The sequence below is a fragment of the Hypanus sabinus genome, chromosome 24 (assembly GCF_030144855.1).
Source record: "Hypanus sabinus isolate sHypSab1 chromosome 24, sHypSab1.hap1, whole genome shotgun sequence".
Taxonomy (NCBI): domain Eukaryota; kingdom Metazoa; phylum Chordata; class Chondrichthyes; order Myliobatiformes; family Dasyatidae; genus Hypanus; species Hypanus sabinus.
In genome coordinates this window covers 23,384,203-23,398,700 of record NC_082729.1, presented here as the reverse complement: position 1 = coordinate 23,398,700, position 14,498 = coordinate 23,384,203, and the positions used below count along the sequence as shown (strand labels likewise).

Genomic DNA, 14,498 nt, shown 5'->3' with positions numbered 1-14,498 from the left:
AAGAGCACAATGTTCCTTGGGGTGCACACTGCAGGCGATCTGTCCTGGACCCACAACTCCTCCTCATTCAGCAGCGTCTTCACTTCCTCAGGAGATTGAGGTGTGCAAGGCTCCCGGCCCGCATTCGAACAGCAGCACCGTGGAGAGGGTCCTGCCTGCCCGCACAGCACAGAAACTGCAAGGATCGCTCAAACTGCCGAGAGGATCCTCAGGCTCTCCCTCCCCCCCCCCCACTTGCGACATTCACTGGGAACGCTGCAGACGAGGAGCCTGAAGCATTCCACCCGTCCCATAATCCCCTTGACCTGCTGCCATCCGGAAGGAGGTGCAGGGACATCGGCTTCCCCCAGGCTGTGAGACTGTTGGGCACCCCCGCTACCACGAGCTGCCGTCGTCAGGAGAGCAAGCTGTTCACTCCTTTTCGTAGCTCACGTGTATTTTCAAATATATTTTATTAACCTGTTTGTGGTAATAGTTTGCTTTCTGTGATATGTGTATTGTGGGGTCCGGAAGAATATTCTTTGGTTTGGTTGTATACATGTACAGTCAGATGACAATAAACTTGAACTCAAACTTGAAATCTTTCCTACAGCAGGGGACCAAACCTGAACACAATATTCCAAACGTGTCTTGTACAACTGCAACGTGACGAAGGCCAGCGTGCCAACACCTTCGCCATGTAATATTCCAGCGTCACACTGAGGTCAGTTAACTTCTGGTTTGAAACGGCGCCGCTGACAGCAGGCGACAGCTTACTGGCCATTCCCAGAGCGAGAAACACAACTAAGTACTTTGTTAGTGACACTTTTTCCTGACCTGCTACCATCACTTGGTACAAGTGGTTAAGGTGTTGGTCTAGTGATCTGAAGGTCGCCAGTTCAAGCCTCAGTTACAGCAGTGTGTTGTGTCCTTTCGCAAGGCACGTAACCACACGCTGCTCTGCGATGACGCCGGTGCCAAGCTGTATCGGCCCCTGCTCTTCACTCGGACAACATCGGTGGCGTGAAGAGAGGAGACTTGCAGTATGGTCTCCCATACAACCCTGCCCTGTGCTCTGGAAACTTTCCACGGTCTCTCCAGACTAACAGATGCCTATTTTTCTGAATATAATTATGGTAAACAATCACTGCAAACGATGAGTCGTGGGTCGAAGCGTGCGGCCGCCAGACGGAGTCGGAGAGACATTCAAGATGGAATCAGAGCGAGATTGAGGCACGTTTGAGACGGAGTCGGGCTGTGAAGAGCGGAGGAAATCGGGAGCGGGGTTGCATCGATCCAAGCAACGCCAGTCTGGAAAGCTCGGGTATGGCGGCAGGGCCCAGGCCTGGGACATATCGACGCGGCAGGGTTGGGCCCGTTCCGCCCGTTGCTCAGCCACATTTACTCCGCTCTTCGGTGAACTGAGGCTGTGAGGCTGCTCTGGCTGCTCCGAACTTTGTGTCTGTAGACTCACGTTTGTACTGAATGCTTTTTGCTTACTTTTATTGTTTGCACGATTTGTCTGCACATTGGGTGTTTGTCAGGTTTAATTTAAAAATGGGTCCTTTTTGGTTTCTTGTTTCGTGGCTACCTGTAAGGAGCCGGTCTCGGGGTTGTATAATCTGTACATACTAAGTGTACTTTGAACTTTGAAGCACTGAGGTCCTGTTTCCTCTAGGATTGTCCCTGACTGACACCAGATTGTACCGGGTTCCCGGGAAGAGATTCCCAGCTGAGCAGAGAGGAAGCTTAAAGGATATGCCGGCCTCCAAGGAGGAACGGATCTGTCCAACACCAACTCCCAGAACAAATCAGCATACTGGAGCAGTTTCAAATTCCTCAGTGTCAACATGAAGATCTATCCTGGACCCTACATATTGATGCAATTACAAAGAAGGCACGACAGCAGCTACATTTCATTAGGGATTTGGGCAGAATTGGCAGTCTCCAGAGACAGTTGCAAATTTCTGCAGATGTACCGTGGAGAGCTTTCTCACCGTCTGGTACGGAAGGGCGAATGTTCAGCTTCAGAAAAAGCTGCAGAAAGACGCAGACTCAAGCAGTTCCACCCTCCCCAGCATCCATGATACCTTCAAAAGGTGTCGGATGCATCAGGAAGGACCCACATCAACCAGGACGTGCCCTTTTCTCACTGCTACCATCAGGGAGGTGGTACAGGAGCCTGAAGACAAACAGGAATAGTTTCTTCCCCTCCGCTAATCAGATTTCTGAATGAACAATAAACCCATGGATACTACCTCAGTATTTTTCCTTCACTTTTTACACTAATTTAATTTAAATACACTTCTTGTGATCTATAAATTTTATTCTGTCTTGCTCTGTACTGCTGCCACAAAACAACAAATTTCCTGACACACGATGGTGATATTCCCGGTGGCCAACAAACCATTCCCATTCCGATATGTCAGTCCACAGATTCCTCTTCTGCTACGATGAGGACACACTCAAGTTGGAGAAGCAACACCTCATATTCCGTCTAGGCAGTATCCAACCTGAACAAACATCGATTTCTCCAACCTGCGATAATTTATTTTCCCTCCTCCCCTCTCCCTCAATTCCCCACTTCTGGCCTCTTACCTCTTCTCCTCGCCTGCCTATCACTGCCCCCTGGTGCGCCTCCGTCCTTCTCCCACGGTGCACTCTCCTCTCCTATCAGCTTCCTTCTCCAGCTCTTTCCCACCAATCACCTCCCAGCTTCAACTGCCCTGCCCCCATCCTTCGCTCACCCCCCCCCCCACCCCTACTTATTCTGGCTTCACTCCCCTTCCTTTCCAGTCCTGAAGAAGGTTCTGGGTCCAAATCATTAACTGCTCATTCCCCTCCATAGATGCTGCCTGACTTGCTGAGTTCCTCCCGCATTGCATGTGTGTGGCTCTCTAGCTGTCCTGTTGGAGTCTCCTGAGGGGAATAAGCAGTCACCGTTTCTGGACTCATCACAGCCTGGTAATTTAATCCATGCACCACAGAAAGCAGCCTGTCCGGATCGATCATGACTGCTGCTCTGCCCCAAGAAACCGCAGAGACCTGCAGACGCAGCTCAGCACGTCATGAAATCCAGCCTCGCCTCCGTGGACTCTGTCGACGTTTCTCACTGCCTCAGTAAAGCAGCCAGCAGGATCAAAGTGTACCGCGTCGGGAGAGGAACAGACGCCCGAGACGCTGACCGCTCATTCTCCTTCCTTGGATGCTGCCTGACCCTGCTGAGTTCCTCCGGCATCTCGGGTGAGTTGCTCTGGATTTCCAGCATCTACTGAACCTCTGAGCATAATCAAAGACCCCACCCACACCGGACGTTCTCTCTTCTCCCCATCCCTTCTTGCAGAAGGTACAAAAGCCTAAAAGCACGTCCCACGAGGATCAAGGACAGCTTCTACCCCGTTGTTACCAGACTCTTGGACGGACCCTTTGTACGATAAGATGGACTCTTGACCTCACAATCTACCTCGTTTCATCGTTTGCCCATACTCCGCATTCTCTGTAGCTATAAAATCTTTTCAGAATACCCGTTCAGCTTTCACATGCTAGAATAAAAAGGTCGGGGGGGGGGAATGGGGGAGGGGAAGGACGACCAGCTAGAAGGTGACAGCTGAGGTCAGGATGGTTGGAAAGGTAATGGGCAGGAGATGAAGGATTCCGATGGGAGAGGAGAGGGGACCATAGGAGAAAGGGAAGAAAGGTGGGACCAGGGGAGGGGATAAAGCAGGTGAGGACAAAAGGCCAGGGTGGGAAACAGAAGAAGTGGGGAGGAGTGAGAAAATTTTCCGGGAGAAAGAAATCAACGTTCAATGCCATCAGCTCGACAGGGTGTATCTCCTCTAACTCTCTCCTGAGAGTTGCCTCATCGTGGTAAAAGAGGAGGCCGTGCACCGACATATCAGAATGTGAATGGGAATAGGAATTAAAATGGTTGACCACCGGGAGATTCCGCTTTTGGCAGCTGGAGTGGAGGTGCTCGACAAAGCGGCTCCCCTACCCCCAATTTACGTCGGGTCTCGCCATTGCAGAGCCGACCGCGTTAGGGGCACCGGACACAGTAGACGGCCAAAGCAGATTCGCAGGTGAAGTGTTGCCTCGCCTGAGAGGACTGTTTGGGGAGGGAGGAGGTGAATGGGTTAGTGTAGCAGACGAGGCAGGAGGGAGATTAGTGGGATGGGATGAATAGAGAGAGGGTGACCCCTGTGGAAAGCAGGAAGTTGATGGGGGAGGGGGAAGGAGTAAAGATGTGTTTGGAAGTAAGGATCCCATTGAAGGTGGTGGACATTGCAAAGAATGATGTGTTGGATGTGGAGGCTCCTGGGATGGTGCAGAAGCCTGAAGACCCGCACTCAATGTTTTAGGGACAGCTTCTACCCCTCCTCCTCCCAGAGGATCACAACCTTGTCGTAGGGTTTGGAGGCTTGTGTGCCTCAATGACCTGGAGAGCTGTGTTGGCTGGAGTCAGGGCTTTGTGCTTTGGCTCCTGGCTGCTTGACCCATGCCAAACAGGTCAAAGGGCAGTGGTAAAACAAAACAGTAATGGAGACAGCAATGAAGAATCCTTCTGAGTGGCCAAGGACAGAGGCGGATAGAGGACCTTTACTGTTGTCCTAAACGCCAGCGGTGTAACGAGCCGGAAGTGAGTAAATCTTCCTCTCGTCCCATCAGATTTCTGATCTGAGGAACACTGTCTCACTACCTTGCTCCCTTTTTCCACTATTTATTTACTCTTTATATATTTTTACTTGCTTTATAGTAATTTTTATGCATTGTACTGCTGCAAAGCAACAAGTTTCATGACAAACTGTCTGTCAATGACAATAAACCTGATTCTGAATTGGCTGGGTGTGCAAGAGAAGATTTTCACCGTCTCTCAGTACACGGGACAATATTAGACCAGCTCCAATACCACTTCTCTCTTCTCCCCTCTCCCATCGGGCAGGAGATACAAAAACCCGAAAGAACGTCCCACCAGGCTCATGGACAGCTTCAACACGTACGACACGCTGGAGGAACTGGAAGACCCTTCGTCATGTCTCGGCCCGAAACGTTGACTGCTCGTCTCCACGGATGCTGCCCGACCAGCTGAGTTCCTCCAGCTTGCTGTACGTGTTGATTGGACCACAGCATCTGCAGTGTACCTTGTGTCAAGGACAGCTTCTACCCTGTGTTACCAGACACTTAAACAGACCTCTTGTCTGATAAGACCACAGCAGTGGAGGCTACTTCAGTAAATATATTTCAGGTAAGGTTGGAGAGATTTTTGCATAGTAGGAGAATTAAGGGTTCTGGGGGAAAGGCAGGTAGGTGGAGATGAGTCCATGGCCAGATCAGCCATGATCGTATTGAATGGCGGAGCAGGCTTGATGGGCCAGTCGGCCAACTCCTGCTTCTTATGATCTTACACCTTATCATTACCTGCACCGCACTCTCTCTGCGACTCTTACATTTTATTCTGCATTCTGTTTTCGTCTTACCATATTCTGCCTCAGTGCACTGTGTAGCGATCCAATCTGACAAGCTCCTCACTGTATCTCGGTACATGTGATGATAAGAAAGCAATTCCAATGTGCAAGAAGGTGCAGTGAGCCACGGACTCTGCCCCATACGTCACGGGCACAGCCCTCCCCACCGTTGGTAGAGGCCCTGCTGCACCCGCAGGGTGGGACGGCAAGGAGGGAGTGCTGTGTTTCTCTGTCCTAAGCAGCCAGCCTCTCGATCCCACACTCAAAGGATGAGACCGCAAGTCAGCAGCTCCCCCAGCCATCTGACTGCTCCTCGAGGACAATAGGATGGACTGTTGACCTCATTATCAGCCCTGCACCTTATCGTTTACCAGCAAAACACTTTCCCTGCAACTGTAACATTTCTTCACGCACACAAAACAGTGGAGGAACTCAGCAGCTCGGACAGCAACTATGGAAGCGAATAAACAGTCGGCTGAGACCCTTCATCAGGGCTGGAAAGGAAGTGGGGGGGGGTGGGAAGATGCCAGAATAAAGAGGAGGAGGGAGGGGAAGGAAGGAGGGGAAGGAAGGAGGATAGTTAGGTGATTGGTGAAGCCAAAGGGTAGGAAAAGTAAAAGGCTGGAGTGGAAGGGATCTGATAGGAGAAGGGAGTGGACCATGGAGGACAGGGAACAGGAAGGGGACCCGGAGGGAGGTGATAGGCAGGTGAGATGAGTTAAGATGCCAGTGAGGAATAGAGGACGGGAGGGGAAGGATTTTTAACCAGGAGAAATTGATACTCTTGCCATCAGGTGGGAGGCTACCCAGCTTGAGCCTGTCTATGTCCAATCCGATGGCCTGTGGTGAGAGGTGTCAATCCCCTGGACAGTGGAGACAATGGATTGCAGAAGTGTTGAGGAACTCCAACCAGACCACCAACTTCAGATGATGGAACGAGAGGTCATCGTCAGTTGATGCTCCACTGGGAGCAAAGGGCCCGAGTCAAGTCATGTCCACCAGCCTGGGAGTGACCTCATTGTGGCCTTGGACATTCTGCTAATGCCTGTACAACCTCGAGGTACTGAGGTGATGAAATGATCTGTGTGGATCCCTGTTCTCCATGGTACATGTGACAGGGTCAGAACAGTAACATGGCAGCTGGCATTAACACGATCACAGCACCAGTGACCCAGGTTCAATTATCATCAACGATGCCCTCACCCACATCTCCTCCATTTCCCGCACCCCATCCTCCTGTCACCACAACAGGGACCGAGTTCCCCTTGTCCTCACCTATCACCCCACCAGCCTCCGGATCCAGCATATTATCCTCTGCAACTTCTGCCACCTTCAACAGGACCCCACCACCCAGCACATCTTTCCCTCCCTACCCCTCTCAGCTTTTCGCAGGGATCGTTCCCTCTGCGACTGCCTGGTCCACACGTCCCTCCCCACAGAACTCCCACCTGGCGCTTATCCCCGCAAGCATAAGTGCTACACCTGTCCCTACACCTCCTCTCTTAGCACCATTCAGGGCCCCACACAGTCCTTCCAGGTGAGGCAGCACTTCACTTGCGAGTCTGTTGGGGTAATCTATTGCATCCGGTGCTCCCGGTGCAGCCTCCTCTACATCGGCGAGACCCAACGCAGATTGGGGGACCGCTTTGTCGAGCAGCTCCGCTCCGTCCGTCACAATAGACAGGACCTCCCAGTTGCCACCCACTTCAACTCTGCTTCACATTCCCATTCGGTTATGTCCATACATGGCCTCCTCATTACTGCCATGATGAGGCCAAACTCAGGTTGGAGGAGCAACACCTCATCTACCGTCTGGGTAGCCTCCAGCCTGGTGGTATGAACACTGAATTCTCCAACTTCCGGTAATTCCCTCCCTCTCCCTTCCCCCATCCCACTTTCACTCTGCCTCCTCTTCTAGCTGCCTATCACCTCTCCCATGATTCTGCCATCTTCTGTTACCCTTAGTGCTTTCGCCTTACATTCCTTCTTCACCTCTGCAGCCTATCCCCTCCCTGCTTCCCCTCCCCCACCCCTTGATCTTTCCTCTGATTGGTTTTTCACCCTCCCCCCACCTTCTTTATAGAGCCCCTGCCCCCTCTTTCTTCAGTCCTGACGAAGGGTCTCGGCCCGAAACATCGACTGCTCATTTCAACGGATGCTGACCAACCTGCAGAGTTCCTCCAGCTTGTTTGTACATGTTCAATTCCCACTGCTGTCTGTAAGGAGCAATCAGCAGGTCGGGCAGTCTCTGCAGAAAGACAAACAGAGGGACTTCGACTTGAAACGAAAGCACCTTCCCTCTCTCTCTCCCCACAGATGCTGCCTGACCAGCTGAGTATTTGTAGTACTTTCTGTGACCCCAGCCTCTGCAGTCTTTACTCTCGTGTTAACTAAACTACGTCACAGGGTTGAAGTGCCCGCCTCCAATCCAAAAACAATGCCCAAAAAAAGATACTAGATGGAAATCAGATCGCAGACCGGAAACAGGAAAAAGTTGGTTTTCTATTTCTCCTGTTACCTCTGTTTTTTTTAAATTTAAAATTTGTTTTTATTTATTTTATTTGGAGATACAACGTGGAACAGGCCCTTCTACGCACACGGCAGTACCAGTACCAAGTAATAGGTTCCTGAGCAGGTTCCCCGATACCCAGGCGTCAGTGTACAATGTCTACATGGAGTGTGAGAGGTTGGCACCCCCATCTGAATATCCGAGGGGTGCTCCTGCACTCCAGCCCCATGCTCCTGATCAATGGTCACCATGTAATGGGGTGGGGGGGGGGGGGGGTTGTCCATCGACAGATATCGTACATTCATGGAAAAGTACAGCACAGAAACATGCTATTCTGCTCATCTAGTGTGTTTCAAACCAGTTAAGCTGCCTACTCCTATCAACATTCACCCAGACCATCGCCCGACCATCCATTCACCCAGACCATAGCCCTACCATCCATTCACCCAGACCATAGCTCTACCATCCATTCACCTATCAATATTCACCTAGAACATAGCCCGACCATCCATTCACCTATCAATATTCACCCAGACCATAGCCCGACCATCCATTCACCCAGACCATAGCTCTACCATCCATTCTCCTATCAATATTCACCTAGAACATAGCCCGACCATCCATTCACCTATCAATATTCACCCAGACCATAGCCCTACCATCCATTCACCCAGACCATAGCCCTACCATCCATTCACCCAGACCATAGCCCTACCATCCATTCACCTATCAATATTCACCCAGACCATAGCCCGACCATCCATTCACCCAGACCATAGCCCTACCATCCATTCACCTATCAATATTCACCCAGACCATAGCCCGACCATCCATTCACCCAGACCATAGCCCTACCATCCATTCACCTATCAATATTCACCCAGACCATAGCCCGACCATCCATTCACCCAGACCATAGCCCTACCATCCATTCACCCAGACCATAGCCCTACCATCCATTCACCTATCAATATTCACCCAGACCATAGCCCGACCATCCATTCACCTATCAATATTCACCCAGACCATAGCCCGACCATCCATTCACCCAGACCATAGCCCTACCATCCATTCACCTATCAATATTCACCCAGACCATAACCCGACCATCCATTCACCTATCAATATTCACCCAGACCATAGCCCGACCATCCATTCACCCAGACCATAGCCCTACCATCCATTCACCCAGACCATAGCTCTACCATCCATTCACCTATCAATATTCACCCAGACCATAGCCCTACCATCCATTCACCTATCAATATTCACCCAGACCATAGCCCTACCATCCATTCACCTATCAATATTCACCCAGACCATAGCCCTACCATCCATTCACCTATCAATCTTCACCCAGACCATAGCCCTACCATCCATTCACCTATCAATATTCACCCAGACCATAGCCCGACCATCCATTCACCCAGACCATAGCCCTACCATCCATTCACCCAGACCATAGCCCTACCATCCATTCACCTATCAATATTCACCCAGACCATAGCCCTACCATCCATTCACCTATCAATCTTCACCCAGACCATAGCCCTACCATCCATTCACCTATCAATATTCACCCAGACCATAGCCCTACCATCCATTCACCTATCAATCTTCACCCAGACCATAGCCCGACCATCCATTCACCCAGACCATAGCCCTACCATCCATTCACCTATCCAAACTTCTCTTAAATGTTGAACTCAAACATGCTTGCACCACTTGTGCGGGCAGCTCTTTCTTCACTTCTGAATGAAGAAGATTCCCGTCATGTTCCCTTTAAGCTTTTCTCCTTTCACCCTTAACCCATGACCTCTGGTTGCAGTCCCACCCAACTTTAATGGTAGAAACCCATTTGCATTTACCATATCTATATCCCTCATGATTTTGTATACCTCAGTCAAATCTCCCCTCCATCCTAACCTATTCAATCTTTCCTTATCACTCAGGTCCTCCAGTCCTGGCAAAATCCTTGTAAGTTTTCTCTCTGTACTCTTTCAATCTTATTTACACCTTTCCTGTAAGTAGGTGACCAAATCTGCGCACAATACTCCAAATTAAGCTTCGCCAACGACTTCAATAATAACATCCCGTCTCCTGTAGTCAGTACTTTGATTTATGAAGGACGATGTGCCAAAAGTTGTCTTTAAGATCCTATCGACCCGTCCTGGTAGGTTTGTTCTTCAGCCTGGCCAACCTGGCCACTCGAGGGTCCAGACAGCTGGCTGTTGCGGGCTCTGCCCGAACCAATTGCCTGCCCCTCTTCCATGGCTATGTCTGTGCCAGGGTGTCCTTATGGGTTCAGTGGGGAATTTCTGGGTACGGTGGGTCTCCCGGGGAACTGAGTACATTACAGATGGTAACATCTGTGTTTTACTTTGAGTACTTTGTATTGTAACCCCTAACCCTTCTATATCTTTTTTATTTGAATGAAGTTTTGTATGCCTACATAAAAAAAACACAGGCCTTTCCGGCAACTCACGCTGATTTTAGGACAACTTATAATGAGAGGTAGAGACAGAGAAAGGTGTCTTTACGGCCAGTGGTGGGAATTGAACACCGAACTCCGATGCCCTGAGCTGTAATAGTGTTGTGCTGAACACTATGCTACCTATTAAACAGGATTAGTGTAAATGCAGGTGGCAGGTTGGAGATGCACCTCTGCCAAGGCAGTAAGGCACTCCTTTCCTCCGCTAGCCTGCATTTCACCCTTGGGCAAGGTGTAGCACCTGCTTAGCCCCCGGATTGGGATCACATGAAGCTACCGAAGCAGGTGGTGGATGGACATATGAGCAGCTGGTGCAGATCACAAGTCCTGTTATGAGACCACCGTCATCAGCCAATCTCTGAAGAGTATTGATAATGGCTGGGGTCACCCATCTTGAAAAGACACTGCCCAGAAGGCAGCAATGGCAAACCACTTCTGTAGCAAAATTTGCCAAGAACAATCATGGTCAGGAGACCAAAAGACAATGACAACAGTGCTGATGCTGTTGATAAATATAAATGGGTGGCCTAGGGTGAGTATGGACTCAGAGGGCTGAAGGGCCTGTTTCTCTCCCTGTTGATTCCATTACCCAAAGAGTTGGTGTCAAGATCAAATCTGTGTTTATTTATTGATTGAGATTGAAATTTCAAGCCATGTCATCCATCAACCTCTGATCTCAAACAGCAAGCTAGAATTAGGCCATTTGGCCCATCAAGTTTATTCTGCCATTTCATCATGGCTGACCCATTTTCCCCCTGAGCCCCAGTCTCTTGTCTTCTCCCCACACCCCTTCATGCCCTGATACCCCTCTAATCCATGCACATTTACATGTATCTAAATGCCTCTTAAATGTTGATATTGTATGTGCCCACCAGGCACCCACCACTCTGCCAAAAAATATGCCCCCCACATTTCCCCTCCCCACTCACTTAGTATTTGACCGGTGCAGCCTACCCCACCACTGAGCACATCTACATAGAGCAGTGTCGCGGGAAAGCATCATCCATCATCAGGGACCCCCACCACCCAGGCCGTGCTCTCTTCTCGCTGCTGCCATCAGGAAGGAGGTACAGGAGCCTCAGGACCCACATCACCAGGTTCAGGAACAATTATTACCCCTCAACCATCGGGCTCCTGAACCAAAAGGAGGTAATTTCACTTGCCCCATCATTGAGATGTTCCCACAGCCTATGGACCCACCTTCAAAGACTCTTGGCCTCGTGTTCTCGATATTCATTTCTTCTAATTATTCATTTTGTCTTTGCACAGTTTGCACACTGCTGGTTTGTCCTGTCCCATTGGGCATGGTCTTTCATTAATTCTATTGTGTTTTTTTGGATTTACTGTGTATGCAGATCTCAGGGTTGGATATGGTGACATATGTACTTTGATAATACATTTACGTCCAGCTTTGAGCATTTCCACCCTTGGGGTATAGACTCTGACTTTACCCGTGCCTCCCTATTTTATAAACTTCTATCAGATCTCCCTTCTGGATGTGATGTCATAGTTTACATTTAGTGGCTACCTTATTAGCTACACCTGCTTGTCAATGCAAGTATCTAATCAGCCAATCACGTGGCAGCAACTCAACTCAAAAAGCACACAGACATGGTCAAGAGGTTCAGTTGCTGTTAAGAGCAAACATCAGAATTGGTGGGGGGGGGGGGGGGGGTAAGAAATGTGATCCAAGTGATTTTGACCATAGAACGATTGTTGGTGGCAGATGGGTTGGTTTGAGTATCTCAGAAACTGTTGATTTTCATGCACAATGGTCTCTAGAGTTTACAGAGAATGGTACGACATAAAAAACCAAAAAAGAAATCCACTGAGCACCAGTTCTGTTGGTGAAAACACCTTGTTAGTCAAGTCAAGTCACTTTTATTGTCATTTCGACCATAACTGCTGGTACAGTACATTAGTAAAAATGAGATGACGTTTTTCAGGACCGTGGTGTTACATGACGCAGTACAAAAACTAGACTGAACTACATCAAAAGGACAACACAGAGAAAGCTACACTAGACTACAGATCTACACAGGACTGCGTAAAGTGCACAAAACTGTGCAGGCATTATAATAAATAACAAACAAGACAATAGGGCAGTAAGTTGGTGTCAGTCCAGGCTCTGGGTATTGAGGAGTCTGATAGCTTGGGGGAAGAAACTGTTACGTAGTCTGGTCGTGAGAGCCCAAATGCTTTGGTGTCTTTTCCCAGATGGCAGGAGGGAGGAGAGTTTGTATGAGGGGTACGTGGGGTCCTTCATAATGCTGTTTCCTTTGCGGAAGCAGCGTGTAGTGTAATTGTCCGTGATGGCGGGAAGAGAGACCCTGATGATCTTCTCAGATGACCTCACTATCCACTGCAAGGACTTTGTGATCCGAGATGGTGCAATTCCCAATGACAGAGGTCAGAGGAGAACGGCCAGACTGGTTCAAACTGACAGCAAGGTGACAGCAACTCAAACAACCACACGGTACCAAAGTGGTGTGCAGGAGAGCGTCTCTGAACGCACAGCGTGTTGAACCTTGAAGTGGATGGGCCCCAGCAGCAGATGATCATGAAATACACACAGTGGCCACTTCACTACGTACAGGAGGTGTCTAATAAAGTGGCCACTGAGTGTATGAGACACTGGTGAAGCTTCTGTCAGGGAGGAGGTACAGGACCCTGAATTGCTTCTTCCCCTTCACCGCCAGATTTCCAAAGGGTCTATGAACATAGCTCAATATTCCACTTCTGCACATTTTTTAAAAATCGTAAATTATAATAATTTTTGAGTTGCATTCTGCTGCTGCCACGAAACAACCAATTTCACAACATATGTCAGTGATAAAAGTCAGATTCAGATTCCCGTTTAGAGTACTGTGCTCAATTCTAGTCTCCCTGCTGTTGGAAAGAAGCCATTGAGCTGGAAAGAGTACAGAAGAGATTTACGAGGATTGAGGATGTTGCCAAAACTCCAGAGACTGAGTTATAGAGGGAGGTTGGGCAGGTTGGATCGTAGGAGACTGAGGGGGTGACCCTATAGAGGGGTATAGACATGGTGAATGTATGCAGTCTTTTTTTTTTACCAGGGGTGGGGCATCAAGAACCAAGGGTCACAGGTTTAAGGTGAGGGGGAGGGGGAGAAATTTAACAGGAACCTGAGGGGCAACCTTTTCACCCAGAGGGCGCTGTGTCTACGGAACGCGCTGCCTGAGGAAGTGGTTGAGGCAGGTAAATGACACACTTGGACATGTTCATGGATAGAAACGGTTTAGCAGGACACAAGCCCAAAGCGACAGGAGGGAAGGGATTAGCGCGATGCTATAACAGCTCGGGGCGTTGGAGTTCAGGGCCTAACTCTATCATCTGTATTCCTCCCCGTGGAACGCATGTGTTTTCCCCGGGTGCTCCGGTTTCCTCCCACAGTCCCAAGACTAATTTGGAGTATTGTGTGCAGTTTTGGTCACCTACCTACAGGAAAGATGTGAATACGGTTGAGAGAGTTCAGAGAAAATCGACAAGGATGTTGCCGGGTCTGGAGGACACAAATTATAAGGAAAGATTGAATAGATTAGGACTTTATTCCTTCGAACGTGGACAATGAGAGATTTGATAGCGGGATACAAAATTCTGAGGGGTATAAGCAGGGTAAATGCAAGCAGGCTTTTTCCATTGAGGTTGGGTGGGACTACAACTAGAGGTCATGGGTTAAGGGTAAAAGGAGTAAAGTTTAAGAGAACATGAGGGGAAACTTCACTCAGAGGGTGGTGAGAGTCTGTAACGAGCTCAGTTTCAACGTTTAAGATAAGTCTGGATGGGTACATGGATGGTAGATTGTACAGAGGGCTATAGTCTGGGTGTAGGTTGATAGGAGTAAGTTTAAATGGTTCAGTATTGACTAGATGGGATGAAAGGCCTGTTCTGTGCTGTACTTTCTGACTTTATATACTGGTTAGTAGGTCATTGTAAACTGTTGAGGCATTGATCGTGTGGATAGCCAGAGGCTTTTTTCCAGGGTTGAAATGGCTAACATGTGGAGGCATAGTTTTAAGGCATTCAAAGTAGGAAC

At 49.2% G+C, this 14,498-nt stretch overlaps 1 protein-coding gene across 1 annotated transcript in view; it reads right to left on the bottom strand.

The window, feature by feature from the left end:
* Positions 1-14,498, bottom strand: part of LOC132380701 (protein bicaudal D homolog 2-like) — a 54,628-nt gene that overhangs the window by 19,261 nt on the left and 20,869 nt on the right. The gene's annotated exons all lie outside the window — the stretch shown is intronic.